The sequence below is a fragment of the Camellia sinensis genome, chromosome 11 (genome assembly GCF_055761805.1).
Source record: "Camellia sinensis isolate YWXY chromosome 11, ASM5576180v1, whole genome shotgun sequence".
NCBI classification, from domain to species: domain Eukaryota; kingdom Viridiplantae; phylum Streptophyta; class Magnoliopsida; order Ericales; family Theaceae; genus Camellia; species Camellia sinensis.
Window position 1 is genome coordinate 167,282,008 of NC_138971.1, and position 16,090 is coordinate 167,298,097.

The window sequence follows — 16,090 nt, forward strand, 5'->3', positions numbered from 1 at the left end:
ACCCTTTTGACCCCTAGCCGGCCGGCTAGGGGGTGTGGCCGGCCGGCCACCTCCAGCAAAAGTATGAGGCCGGCCTGCTTCCTTGCACTGTACCCTTTCCAGCTGTGGGGCAATATCCCCCAGATATTTTCTGTATCCGGGGGATATTTTGTGGGGGAGTTTTGCCCTCCTTCTCCCCCACCTTTACACCCCATTCTTGATCCTTATAACCAGCTGGTGGCCTTCTTCATAAGGGTTAGAAAAATTATTCTTCAAAGCTCCATAGCCAACTCCATCTTCTTCCCTCTCAATTCTTCAAAAAACCCTAAGTCCCTAACCTTCATTCCTTCTACACCACCAAGCTCTACCACCACCACCTCACCTCCAGCAGCAAGGAAGGTTTCTAGAAGGCAAAAGAGGCTGCAAATCCATCCAAGAAGCAACAAAAGCTTGAATCTTCAAGGGTAAGTTACACTTTTAACCTTTTGACCCTTTTTCTTGATCTATTTCTAAGCCCCACTTCTTTTTGGTTTCAAGCTTCGGCCCTAACTGAAAAGGGTCATATTTTGATCTCATCTTCACTTCTTATTAAGGGCTCAACCTTGTTTGAGCCCTCCATAATATACTTGCTTCATTGATCATCTTGTATGTCATGATTTTGCATGCTATCTTTGGCCCATGAGCAATCTGTTTTTGAGCATGTTATAAACTGATATAAGGCTTATTTTGAGCCCCTCTTCAACATTGAGGAAGGGCTCAACCTTGTTTGGTGTCTCCATGTGCCACTTGTAGTTCAATCCCTTATTTGGCCCCATTTTTGCATAAATTGATAGCCCTCTTTGCTTCTATTTTTGGACCTTGGTCCGAACTGAAAGTGGCCTTATTTTGGCCTATACTTCATGTTTCATTCACACTTATTTTCTTTTTGGTGATTAGTTTATATACTTCATGTTATAGCACCTTTTGAGCCTTGTTTTGCATCACATTCTTAGCATATTTGTATACTGATTTTGAGGCTGCCATATACTGTAAATGTTAATATTTTTGGTCCATCTTCAGTGTTGTAGAAGGAAATTTTTCAGTTTGGGTTTTTCTTATACCACTTGCTTCATTACCCCTCTTTTGGCCCTTATTCTTGCATGCTATTTTTCCCCTGCCTATACTTGTTGTTTGGCCATGTTTATAACTGTGAAAGTGCATATTTTGGGACTGTCTAGCTTCTGTTTTTGTATTGCGTGTCCATATTGTGCATGTTTGGCATGGCTATAGGCCATTTCGGATGCCTAATGTTGCATTTCGGGACGTTTCCTTGCATTTCATGTCATTTCGCTTCATTTCGGGACTGTTTTCCCCCATATTTTGTTGCTGAAATTCAATTAGCATGCTTGCATATCATTTTCATGTCATTTTCATATCATTCTGTCGTCGTCTCGGTTTGCGTGCCCGTGTGCACGCATTTCGAGGCACTTCATTTTCTGCCATCGGCATCCGATGTGAGTGTGGCTGAAGCTCTCTTATGTTGGTATAAGCCCATTTGTCATTTTCATGTCATTTTCATATCATTCTGTCGTCGTCTCGGTTTGCGTGCCCGTGTGCACGTCTTTCGAGGCACTTCATTTTCTGCCATCGGCATCCGATGTGAGTGTGGCTGAGGCTCTCTTATGTTGGTATAAGCTCATTTGTCATTTTCATGTCATTTTCATATCATTCTGTCGTCGTCTCGGTTTGCGTGCCCGTGTGCACGCATTTCGAGGCACTTCATTTTCTGCCATCGGCATCCGATGTGAGTGTGGCTGAGGCTCTCTTATGTTGGTATAAGCCCATTTGTCATTCCCATGTCATTTCATCATATTCTATCATTGCCTCGGTTTGCGTACCCGCGTGCACGTACTTCGAGACACATATCATTGCCTCGGTTTGCGTGCCCGCGTGCACGTACTTCGAGACACATATCATCGCCTCGGTTTGCGTGCCCGCGTGCACGTACTTCGAGACACATATCATCGCCTCGGTTTGCGTGCCCGCGTGCACGCACTCCGAGGCATTTCATTTCCATAGCATTCTGCATTTTCTCGGTTTGCGTGCCTGCGTGCACGCATTTCGAGGCATCTCATTTCATAGTATGTTAGGATTGCATCTTAGTTGCATTTCATGCATATCATGCATATTGCATCGTGTCCGGAATAGGAGTTAGCCCGGGCACGGGAAACGAGGTACATTTCGTACTCCGAGTGACGGAATGTGTCTCAATTCCCCAGTCACCGACACTCCGGATTATCCATGATGGAGTTAGGTTTTAGCTGTAGTTTCATGTGCATTCATCCTATATTGAGTTGTGCATTTCGACTCCTCGACCATCATGCCTCGGTATGCGTGATTGGTGGCACGAGGATCGAGACATGCATATATTTGTGCAAATACATTGCTATGCCCCTTTCCTGCTCTCTGTTACAGCAAAACCAGGAATCAGCAAACTTTTGGGGCTTGGCACGCATTTCAAGAACAGATGTAAACAGAGGCTAATTGGGGCATTCCGGTGGATTTCCGCGCAAGACAGTCCGGACATGCATCATCCACCAGAAGCAAGGCAGTCCCTGGCTTGCACGCCAGTTTATTTGCTTTCTAGTTAATTCATTAATTAGAATTCTGTAATATTTTGGACTGTAATATTCTTTTATTTTGGGGACTGTAATATTTGGACTGTATTACTTATTTGGACTCTCCGAGTGAGGGCACAACTGTAATAAGTGTGGGTGAGTGTGATGTATGTCTTCCAACCCCACGTCTTTCTCCCTTTTATTTATCCGCTTTTGATGGTTAGATTAGGGCATATTTTAATTAGCATACAGTATGACAGCATGTTTGCATCATTCATCTGTATTGCATGCATCGGGCTCGGCGCATCATACTAACTGCATTGTACTTTCAATTCCAAGTTGAATACATGTTAGTTGTAGCATTTCATATGCCATCTTAGAATAGCCGAGCCTACTATAGTTGCATTTTGCATGTATTGCATTAGGCATTTCTATACACTTAGGATCATGCATGATTTCTAATATAGTTTCTATTTTGGCTTGGAGTACTCGGTGAGTTTTATGCTTTAGCATCCTCGCATGTGTGTGAGTGAATGCCATGATAGCATGCTTACCATGAGGCTATGTGCTTATCTGATATATCTGCCTGAATGCCTGTGGGTGAAGGTTGGGTTATCTAAAATTGGAATGAATCATCAAAATGTTTCAAGCCTACCTGCGGGTAGCAAACCATTTTCAAAAACAAACATGAAATGTTTTGTTCCAATTCGGGCGACCCGGTCTATACTTATATGCTGTGAGCATCACATAGTAACCTAGGCTAATAACCGGAATAAGAACTCACAATGTTTTCAAAAATAGATATCATGGTTAGTAGAGGCCGGTCTATGACCGGGCGAGCGGGGGTGCTCACGAAGTGACCTTCCCCAATCGTACCCAAGTTCCCGAGCCGAGGCAACTTTGGTGATGACGGACACGTGGCCTTTTGGCACCGAGTTAGGGTTTCCTAAATTTCCCAAAATAAAATATTTAGGTGGCGACTCTGTATCTGGCAAAGCAGTCCATGTTTGGCACTTCTTTCAAAAAAAAAACTGTTTTCTCAAACGATTTGCCAGATTTGGACTCTTTGGTTCAGATTAGGAACCGTGACTACAAAGTCGAGTCCGAGCTGTAGCGAGGTCCCCTGCGGGCTTGTTACAATAAGTGAAACAATTCACTTTTTCTTTCTTTTTCCGATGTGGGATTGTAAAATAAAAGATAAATGGAAGCTAGTCAATGAGAATTTTCTTAATTGTTTAAAATTAAGAAAATTTAATAATTTTAGAATGAGGGTTTGAAACACCTAAAATACTCCTCCCTAAAAATCTCCTTTTTCCTTATACAATATATATATATATATATATATAGATAGATAGATAGATAGATTACAGGAATATTTAAAAAAAATAAAAATCTATATCTATATTATATATATAACCAAATGTAGCGATCTCTTAAAAAACTCCAAATTCGCATCTCATTAAACTCTTTCCTATGTGGCACATCTATTCTTCTCTCATTCTATTTTTCTATTTTTTTCCTCTTTTTTAACATATTTTATTTCACTTTTTATTACTTAGGGCATAGATATATATAATATCATATGCATAGGATTTTTTTCAAAATATTTATAGATAAAAGATGAGTTTGACTCTAATTCAAATTCCTTCATCAAATTTATGTCCTACTCAAATATATTTCAAAAAAAATAAATAAATTAAACTATAAATCTCAAAACCTTTCTTCCGTGACAATATGAAATTAGGCAAAAACATTAGAGAACAGAAGAACCTTGCAGAGAAATTAAACAGGTGATTTAGCCAATTTTGCAGGATTTTTCTTATGTGAAAAGAAATATATATTTGAAATCTCATATTTTGTTTTATGCTGTATTTTTTCTTTTGCAGTTTTGTTTGTTTGTTTTACTTTTGGTTTATTTTCTGTATTTAATTTTTTTTTTCTTCATAATCTAAGTTAGTTGTTGAAATTATAATAAATGTAGTAGATGCGCTTATGCCTCCAAAATTTATTATTCATTTTTTAAAAAATTTTACAACTACACCGTACAAGAAAAAAATAGCAATGGCAACAAAGGGCTAAAAGACCAATACAGAGAGTGATGTTTTGTGATGCAGTTGGAGTTCAGCCATTTTTTTTTGAGAAAAATTGTACCAATCAAGAAGAGTATTTGGAATACATTCACGAGTTTGAAAGAAGTTTTTATTCAATCTCATTTGTTTTTTATTATATTTTGTTCTTCAATTATATTAATTTATGTGTTCGATTTTGTTGTGATATATAAGGAGGGCACTCAATTTAAATTCAAACGTAAATAAACTTAATTATGTAGTAGCTCTAAAATATTTTTACTTATATTCTTATTTTTTTATTTGAGATCTTCGTGAGTGTAAATTTGTTTTTTTGCATATATGCAGTGAGTAGGATTAAGTTTTTAAATGATAAATTTCTCTTTTGCGGTAAAAAGTCAACTACACAAAGGAATATTTGAAGTATAAGATTATATTTCAAAATCCTTAATGAATATACAAATAAATTACTTCGTTTTCAACTCATAATAATCTTTATATATTTTTTTTGATAACTCAGGGTGTCTAGGCCAGCTTACGCGCACCTCAACTAATTCCTGGGAGACCAATCACACTGTCCACTAGCGGGGGCCCATTTAAAGCTAGAGTAAAGCTCCGTATGGACTGGCCCAACACACCAGCACAATGATTGATAGCACCTAAGAGGTTTTGAATCTGAGACCTAAAGAGGAGCAAACTTCTATGTCCCAAACCTACACCACTAGGCCAACCCTTGGGTGTTCATAATAATCTTTATATATATACATATAACGAAAATCAATTGTAGATAAGGTCATTTGGATCCATTCGAAGATCAAAAACTCAATATACATGTTTTTTTTTACTTAATTAATATTTAATAGTTAATTTCAATTACATTATTGAATGTCATGTAATTTTTAAACAGATTGGATTCAATATATGAATACTTCAATAAAAGTTTGGTTAATTTTTAAAAAACAAAATTATTATTCAACTATGTTTGTGTTGAAATTATAAACACATTACATATTAATGATCAAAATTTTAAAATTTAATTTGAATAAATACGTTTTATGTATTTAGACAAAAATCATAGGTAAATTTTTTTTTTCCATGATTGTTGAATTTTATATTCACATGTCACTGCCATAGAAATATTTATGTCATGCACGTTCTATGGTTAAGACTTTATTATTTAGGGTAAATTACACTGACACCCCCTGAGATTTATATTTATTACAGTTCCCCCTTACCTTTTAAAAATTACATCTCCCCCCTGAGGTTTAAGGTTTCATTACAGATTCCCACCTTAACAATTTAATTTTTTTAAATACCAATTTTGCCCTCACTGGGTAAATTACATTGACATCCCTCACATTTTAGAAATTACAATCCCCTCCTTAAGGTTTAAAGTAGCATTACTAATTGCCCTTCAGTTAGTATTAGTTGGAAAAAAAAATTCATTAAAAAAAATTAATTGGAAAAAAAATATATTGTTAGTAAAATTTTTAAATTTAATACCCAAAAAAATTATCAAACAAGTTTTTATGACAGTTTTTAAAAATTTTTTAAATATAAATTGAAGACTAAAAACAAAATGATTACCTAATAGGCTTCAGATAGTAAAATGTCATAAAATTAACAAATAATTAAATAAGTTACCAACGTAAGAAAAATGACTTATCAAAAGATTCATAGGTAATGTATGGTTTGATTTTTAGAAAATTTTCTTAAAAATTAAAAATTAATTTGGTTAAGAAATGAGAAACAAAAAATAAATATCATTTTTATATTATTTTTATCTTTCGAGTGGTTAGAAATAATTTTTTATAAATTAAATTAAAACAACCATGCATATGTATATAACCTATCCAAAAGTTAAAATGATAATTATTTTTTACCCTTAAATGATAATTATTTTTTATTTTTTATTTCTTAACCAAATTAATTTTTAATTTTTAAATTTTTTTTCTAAAAATCAAACCATACATAACCTAAGAATCTTTTGATAAGTCATTTCTTACGTTGGCAACTTATTTAATTATTTGTTAATTTTACGATATTTTTACCATCTGAGGCATGTTTGATAACCATTTCGTTTTCAGTATTCAATTTATATTTACAAAAATTTTAAAAACTGTTCTAAAAACTTGTTTGATATTTTTTTTTTTGGTTTTATAAATGGTTGTCTCAATTTGTAAATTTAAGGAAAAAATTTAAATTCAAAAAATGAGTTTACGTTGGCTTTTAAACAAAAATTAAAAATTTTACTAACAAAAATTTTTTTCAATTAATTTTTTTTCCAACTAATACTAACCAAGAGGGTTATTGGTAATGCTACTTTAAACCTTAGGGAGGGGATTGTAATTTCTAAAATGTGAGGGGTGTCAATGTAATTTACCTAGTGAGGGAAAAATTGATATTTAAAAAAATTAAATTGCTATGGAGGAAATCTGTAATGAAACTTTAAACTTCAGGATGGGAGATGTAATTTCCAAAAGGTGAGGGAGGAATTGTAATAAATATAAATCTCAGGAGGTGTTAGTGTAATTTAACCTATTATGTAAATGAATGATTACATTATCATATAACATAAAGTAAAAATAAAACTAACTATGATGTTAAAAAAAAAGAAGTGATGCTATTTTTTTTTTTATTTTATTTAGTAGCTTCAAAATATGAAAGTTGTCGAAATTTATACGTTATAGACACAAAACGAATTTAAAAAATAATAAAAAAAAAGTGATCCTTGAATTTTGTTTGTAATTATATAGCCTTAGTATACAAAAACTGTTAAAATTGAGTTAAAATTTGTATAATAAGATAACATAAATGTTTATTTTTTAACTACAGGAAATTTAAATTTTAAAAAATTATAGATTGGATTTAACTCTTATATAACTTTTAACTTACTACAGTTTTTATTTTTGAGTTGTTTTCTTACAAATTTTAAAAAATTATAGGTGGCATTTTACCCTTATCTAATTTTTAAACTATTATTTTCTCGAGTTCTTCTTTTACTCTTGATTTTCAATTAAGTTTATTCTTTTTCTAGGATTTATCTTATTTTCACTTTCTATATTCTTATAGTTTATCTTCAAATTCAAACTTTATTTATTTTTATTTTTATCTTATATTTATAGAATCTCACTTTGACCTTTCTTTTTTAGTTGAAATCAATCAAATCTATTATTTAAGTACCTATCGAAATTAATATTATAGAATTTTGTTATTAATTTTTAACATATTTAGTATTATTTACTACTATTTGTTACTTGTCCGTACATCGTGCGAGTTACCACTAGTATATGAAATACAAATGTGTCAAACACTAATAACCTCCCTTTTATATATTAAAATATATAAAGATAGATAGATAGATTGATTGATGGATAGATAACACTTACCAACAAATCCAACCATGCAAGTGATACCTAACCCGTTTCTTGCGTTCAATTGCAACAGAACCTCTTCCCCCGACTAAAATAAAGAAGTGATTGAGACCCCCTTCAATCACCACCCCCACGCACACGTGGGGGCTGGTGATTGGAGAAGAAGAAAACAAAAAATCAAAAAAACTGGCCAATCATAGCCACAGGGGGTCATGGGGGTGCCTCCCCTGTGGGGATCCAAATCATTTTTGCTAGAATATTTGAAACATTTTGATCATTCTCAATCAACACAGTGCGGTATAGTTGATGAAATTTATCATTAAAATGATGTCATAGCTATTTCGTGTCTATCTTAAATTATGGGTAAATTACACTGACACCTCCTTAGGTTTATATTTATTATAGTTCCCCCCTCACCTTTTGGAAATTACATCTCCCCCCTGAGATTTAAAGTTTCATTACAGATTCCCCCTTCAGCAATTTAATTTTTTTAAATACCAATTTTGCCCTCATTGGGTAAATTACATTGACACCCCTCACATTTAAAAAATTACAATCCCCTCCCTAAGGTTTAAAATAGCATTACCAATTGCCCCCTCGGTTAGTATTAGTTGGGAAAAAAAATTCAATGAAAAAAAAAATTAATTGGAAAAAAAAATATTTGAAAAAAACTAATTGAAAAAAAATTTTGTTAGTAAAGTTTTTAAATTTCTGTTTAAAAACCAACGTAAGCTCATTTTTTGAGTTTACGTTTTTTCCTCAAATTTACAAACTAAGACAATCATTTATAAACCAAAAAAATTATCAAACAAGTTTTTATGACAGTTTTTAAAATTTTTGTAAATATAAATCAAAAACTGAAAACGAAATGGTTACCAAACAGGCTTGATGGTAAAAATGTCGTAAAATTAACAAATAATTAAATAAGTTACCAACGTAAGAAAATGACATATCAAAATATTCTTAGGCTATGTATGGTTTGATTTTTAGAATTTTTTTTAAAAATTAAAAATTAATTTGGTTGAGAAATAAAAATTAAAAAATAATTATCATTTAATGGTAAAAAATAATTATCATTTTAACTTTTAGGCAGATTATATACATACGTATGACTGTTTCAATTTAATTTGTAAAAAACACTACAAGAAAATTAGGCTTAAAAGACAGAACGTTTTGCGACGGCACATTTGCTGTTGCAAAAAGTGACTTTTTGAGACGGCACAACTTGCTGTCGCAAAAAATGTGACTTTTTGAGACGACACAACTTGCCGTCGCAAAAAACGTAACTTCTTGCAACAACACGACTTACTGTTGCAAAAAATAGAGTATTTGAAACGACAGAAATTGCTGTCGCAAAAAAAATAGAGTATTTTTGCGACGGCACCAGCTGCAGTTGCAAAAAAAAAAATAAAATTTGCAACTATAATAGGTACCGTTGCAAAATATATATATATATATATATATTGTGGCTTTGAGACGGTTTCATATATATAGTCACAAAATGGTTTAAATAAATGCAACGGTATTTTTCTGTCACAATTTTTTTTAAAAAAAAACAACGTCGTCTTACTCTTTTGATATAACATTTCTCTTTTCACCAATTTTTTCATCTTCGTGTTTCTCTGTCTCTATCTCTGTCTCTCTTCTCTTTCTCTCTCTCACTCATCACTCTTCTCTGTCTGTCTTTCTCTCTTTCTCTCTGTGTCTCTCGCCCATCTCTCTGCTCTCTCTGTCTCTCTTCTCTTTATCTATCTTACTCTCTCGCTCATCTCTCTCTCATTTATCTCTTTTCGCTCTTTTTTTTTTTTCTCTCTCTCTCTCTCTGTGTCTATCTCTCGCTCATCTTTTGTTTCTCTTTTTTTTTGTCTTTCTCTCTCTCTCTCTATCTATCTATCTCTCTCTCTCGTTCATCTCTCTTCTCTTTCTGTCTCTTTTTTTTCTATGTCTCTCTCTCGTTAATCTCTTTTCGCTTTCTTTCTCTCTTTTTGTTTATCTCTTGCTCATCTCTTGTTTCTCCCTCTCTCTCTCTATCTCTCTCTCTCTATCTTTTTCACTCTTCGTCTCTCTATATCTCTTTATGTCTCTCTCTCTCACACTCATCACTCTTTTTTCTTTCTGTCTACCTGTCTGTTTGTCTGTCTGTCTGTCTGTCTGTCTCTCTCTCACTCTCTCTCCCGTTGTGTTCGCCTTGCTCACTCTCTCCATCATCACTTTTTTATTTATTGAGCTCCCTTTCGATTTATCAATCCACTACAAGAAAATGCACTTTTAGCGACCACTTTGTCTCTTTCTCGCTCATCACTCTGTCTCTTTCTCTATCTCTCTATCTCTCTTCTCTATCTGTTTCTCACTCAAATCTCTCTCTCACCACCCATCTTCTCTACCACATTTACCACTACTGCAAATGTCATTCCACTACCACTACTACTACCATTGTTGACACTCCACCTCTACGATTACCATTACTACCACCATTGCCACCACTCCACTACCACTACTACTATTACTCCCACTACTACTACCATTACCTCTTCTCCACCACCGCCATTCCATCTCTTTTACCACTACCACAACTTCACCACTAATCTCCTTCGCCATCGCCATCACCACCACCACCACCACCACCACCTCTTGTCCACCACCTTCACCACTACTGCCACTCCCTCTCATCTGCCACAAAAAATTAGTTCTTGATTTTTAGTAACAAAAAAAAAATGAAACGGTATTTTTCTGTCGCAAAAAAATTTTAAAAAAAAACGACGTTGTGTTACTCTTTTGATATAACATTTCTCTCTTCACTAATTTTTTCATCTTCCTGCCTCTCTGTCTCTTCTCTTTTTCTCTTTCACTCATCACTCTTCTTTCTCTGTCTGTCTGTTTATCAGTCTGTCTCTCTCTCTCTGTGTCTTTCGCTCATCTCTCTTCTCTCTACCTCTCTTATTTGTCTTCTCTCTCTACCTCTCTCGCTCATCTCTCTTCTCTCTCTCTCGCTCATCTGTCTTCTCTCTCTCTCGCTCATCTCTCTTCTTTCTTTATTTTTCTATTCTCTCTCTCGTTCATATCTTTTCGCTCTCTTTCTCTCTCTTTTTGTCTATCTCTCGCTCATCTCTTGTTTCTCTCTTTTTCTGTCTGTCTGTCTGTCTCTCTCTCTCTTTCTCTCTCTGTTGCTCACTCATCACTCTTCTCTCTCTCTTTCTCTCTCAGTTTACCTGTCTATTTGTCTGTCTGTCTGTCTCTCCCTTATTGTGTTCGCCTTGCTTACCCTCTCTTTCTCTTCTTCTCTATTTACCAAGCTCCCTTTCGATTTATTGAGACACTACAAGAAAATACACTTTTAGCCACCACTTTGTCTCTCTCTTCTCACTCATCACTTTGTCTGTCTCTGTCTCTCTCTATCTCTCTTCTCTATCTGCTCTCACTCATCTCTCTCTCACTATCCATCTCCTGTACCACCTTCACCACTACTGCAAATGCCATTCCACTACCACCACTACTACAATTGTTGTCACTCCACCTTTACGACGATCATTACTACCACTATTGCCACCACTCCACTACCACCACTACTACCACCATTACCTTTCCTCCACCACCGCTACACTACCTCCTCTACCACTACCACAATTTCACCACTAATCTCCTTTACCACCACCACCACCACCACCACCACTATCACCTCTTATCCACCACCTTCACCACTACTGTCGCTCCCAATCCTCCACCACAAAAAAATTAGTTCCTGATTTTTAGTAACAAAAAAAAAAATGGGTCGCAGAAAGATATTTTTTATTGACCACAAAAAAATAACTTTATTTTCATGGAAAATATTTTTCATTAAAATATTATCCCTACTTCTACCAAATAAAAAATAATAATAATAATAATTTTTTATTCATTAAAATAAAAATGAAACAAATAAATTCTCAACCTTAGTAACTAAAAGAGAATGAAAAATCAAAAAAAAAATTCATTAACTATAAAAAAAAAATATTTTAACAGAAAATAAATTTGTTTGGCAACGGCAACCTTTGTCGCAAAAAAAAAAAAAAAAAAAAAAAAAAAAAAAAATCGTTTTATTATTTAAATATTTATTTGTGATAGAAACCTTTTTTTTTTTTTCCCAATCTCGCTCGATTCCCCCCATTTTTTTCTATTCCCACCCCCTCCCCCTCTCCCTCCCCCTCCCCCGATGGCGAAAAAAAACCCCAAAAATCCCCAATCTCTTAGAACCAAAATCCCTAATTTCTACAAAATATCTCTCTCTCTCTCTCTCTCTCTCTCTCTTGTGACTGTGAGCATGGCAGACGACGGCGTCGGGCCACGGCAGCGACAGATATATATGTTTACATACACCAATCAGGCATCAGAGTGTTACACTTGAGTCCTCTCCACACATAAAATTCCTAACCCTAGCTCTACTCTTAGACCTTCAATGGCGTTGTGTCCCTCACTACCATCCCAAAAGTATCTCCCCTTTGAATCTCTCCGACGACCTCACAAAATCTCTATCTCAGCTCGCACCGTTTGTCCGAGGGCGCTCCGCCTCGGCCCAGTTCCTCTCCGTCGTCATGGCTTCAGGAACTGGTCGGTTTTCGCATTCGCAGCTTCGCACGAGGAATCGGTAAGTTGATTGAAATTTCAAGAACCTCCATATAGATGAGGTGCATTTGAGTCTCCTTTAGAGCAGGCATGTCATTATAACAACATTATTAGATTTATTTTGTAGTTATTTTTTTGTACTCTTATCTTTCTGAGATATTTGGTTAAAAACTCATCTATATTGTTGTTTTATCCTAGTGATGTTATTCATTCGTTTGGACATCCTTGGAGATGGGAGATGCAAAAAAGGGAAATTGAAGAGATGGGAGATGCAATGAAATCCTTGGAGAATAGAACCTCGGATTCAAAAAGAGAGATGGACATCCTTGCTGCCCTGGATGAAGTGAAGTCCATGAAGGTACTTGCCTAGTCAAATAACTGATACGTAGTGAACATACTAAACATATATTAAAAGGGTATGTTGGTAATCAATATATAAAAAATCTAGGGGTTTAGGGAGGGGATGCCCTATTTCCAACCTAGACCAGATTAGTTTATTAATCCCCAACCCCAATTAACCCCAATTCATACCCCATAGTGTCAGGCAGGGACAAGGCTGGAATTCTAGATGTATTGAGAATAACTTAATGATTCAGTTATTGAATTCATGGCCTTATTAACTTCGTAGGTTGGTAAACTTATTTTGGGTTAAAATGTCAATATGCTTGACATATGGGATCATTAACCACGTGTGTGAAAGTTTGTTGTTTTATTCATTTTACTCAGATGTGAACTTGAATTTATATTTTAAGCATATAAAACAAGTTTTCTTTCCGTTTTTTCAGTCAAGACAAGCAACTATCAGTGTAGATGCAATGTTGGAGGTCTTGCAGTGCTCAGCTGAGGAAAAGGTAAGGTCATTTATGCTAGTTTATTATTTCAACCTTTTGGGTGTAAATGCATTTTGTGTAGGCCTTGAACAATGAAGCCCAATTGCCATATTGGTCACTTTTTTGATGTACTAGATTTATGTGAATGGCAGCAGCAGTATCTAATGTGGGATTAAATTTATGTTTAGCTAGCAATACTATTTTATACCTGCAGAACTGTCTGAAGTAAGCATGTAGTTTGACCATTTTTTTGGATGGGCTGCATTCAAGTAATCTTCTACTCAATTTTCAACATAATAGGTTTTGATTCAGGTTGCCTCCTTAACTCATTGAACTGAAAATTAACACAAGTAATAAGTTCTATATATATATATATATATATATATATTAAGTCTTTGAATGTCTCTTTTTCTTCTTTTGAGATAAGTTAGTTAAATGGCTGGTTTGGCATGCCTACCTAAAATATGTTCAGTATTATGGCTAGGCACTGGCTGTATTGATCTGATGAGAATTTGATGGGGCTCGAATTCAAAAGCAAACTATAATTTTGTTGGAATTTGAGCTTCAGTATTTCTATACTTAAACTGTTGGATCAATTGATGTCATAACAAATCATCCAGAGGTATAGCTATTTGACCACATCATAGCTGCAGTGTGAATTTGTCAAGACAGTATAGGAACTCAAAACATGTGAATTTGGATACTATTTTATCACCATCAGTTCTTACTAAGTCACGGGATTTTTTTTGTCAACATGAAAAGAAGTTAGAAGAAGATGATGAAGCACTCATAAAATCATTATTTGGAGTGAGTATATCACTGTCAAACTACTACTACTTTGCTATATTGCTGCCTCTATTTTTTGGTAGTTTGTACTCGTGAGATTTTACTTGGTGTCAAAATTCTTTCTCAGGCACCAAGAGAGGTCGTTCGCAGGATCGATGATGATATTCTTGATGATGATGAAGATTTATCTCAGATTTCAACTGACAATGCTGAAACATCAAACAATAATTCAAAAGTATGATCCTTTTCTAATAATTTGGTTGTATGATCAATATGTATCTAATGAATGGTTTGAAAAATGAAAAGAGGATAAAAAAAGATGAAGATTTTAAGAGATATAAATTGGTGAATAAGGAGGTTAAAAGGATAATTAGGGATGCTAAGCTAAAAGCCTACACCAATCTTTATTCTAGATTAGATAGTAAAGACGGAGAAAATAATATTTATAAATTTCCTAAATTGAGAGAAATGAAATAAGACACTTAATCAGGTTAAGTATATAAAAGTTAGGATTTGAAGGTGTTAGTCAAGGATGAGGAGGTTAAGGAAAAGTGAAAAAATTATTTTTAGAAACTGTTAAATAAAAATCATTTTGAAAATCTAAGAGTATAGGAATATGATAGCTTTGATGGGACTAGAGAATATAGGTTTTATTGTTGACTAAGAGAGTTTGAGTTGTAACTTGCACAAAAGAAGATGAAATTAGGTAAGCATTAGGATCAAACTGTATCCTTATTGAGGCATGAAAATGCTTAGGTAAGAAGGGGTGTCTTGGTTAACAAAGTTCGTTAATAAGATTCTAATGATTAGGAAAATACATGATGAGTGGAGAAAAATGAGATATCCAAAATTGCAACAATTATAGAGGCATTCGGTTCACGATTTAAACTAGTTCCTTAAGAAACTTAAATTGGAGCTGTTGACGCCCCAAAATCACCAAACGGTGTCGGTTTAGCAGGAAACTTGGCACACACTATCACCTAGGCACGAGAGACTTGTGGGAGAAGACATGACTCCAATTGGGTTCCCGGTTTGGGAGTTAGAGCCAGATTTCACTCTAGGCAAACTAGTTCCTTAAGAAACTTGAATTGGAGGTGTTAACACCCCAAAATCACCAAACGACATTGGTTTAGCACGAAACTTGGCACACACGACCGCCTAGGCACGAGAGACTTGTGGGAGATGACGGGACTCCAATCGGGTTCCCGGTTTGGGAGTTAGTGCTGGATTTTACTCTAGCCAAACTAGTTCTTTAAGAAATTTGAATTCAAGGTGTTGATGTCCCAAAATAACCAAACGACATCAGTTTAGCACAAGAATTGGCACACATGACCGCCTAAGCACGAGAGACTTGTGGGAGAAGACATGACTCCAATTGGGTTCCCGGTTTGGGAGTTAGAGCCGGATTTCACTCTAGGCAAATTAGTTCCTTAAGAAACTTGAATTTGAGGTGCTGACGCTCCAAAATCACCAAACGACATCGGTTTAGCATGAAACACGACACACACGACTTCCTAGGCACGAGAGACTTGTGGGAGAAGATGAGACTCCAATTGGGTTCCCGGTTTGGAGTTATAGATGGATTTTACTCTAGGCAAACTAGTTCCTTAAGAAACTTGAATTGGAGGTGTTGACGTCCCAAAATCACCAAATGGCATCAGTTTAGCATAAAACTTGGCACACATAACCGCCTAAGCACGAGAGACTTGTGAGAGAAGACGGGATTCCAATCGGGTTCTCGGTTTGGGAGTTAGAACCGAATTTCGGTCTAGGCAAACTAATTCCTTAAGAAATTTGAATTGGAGGTGTTGACGCCCCAAAATCACCAAACGGCGTCGGTTTAGCACGAAACTTGGCAC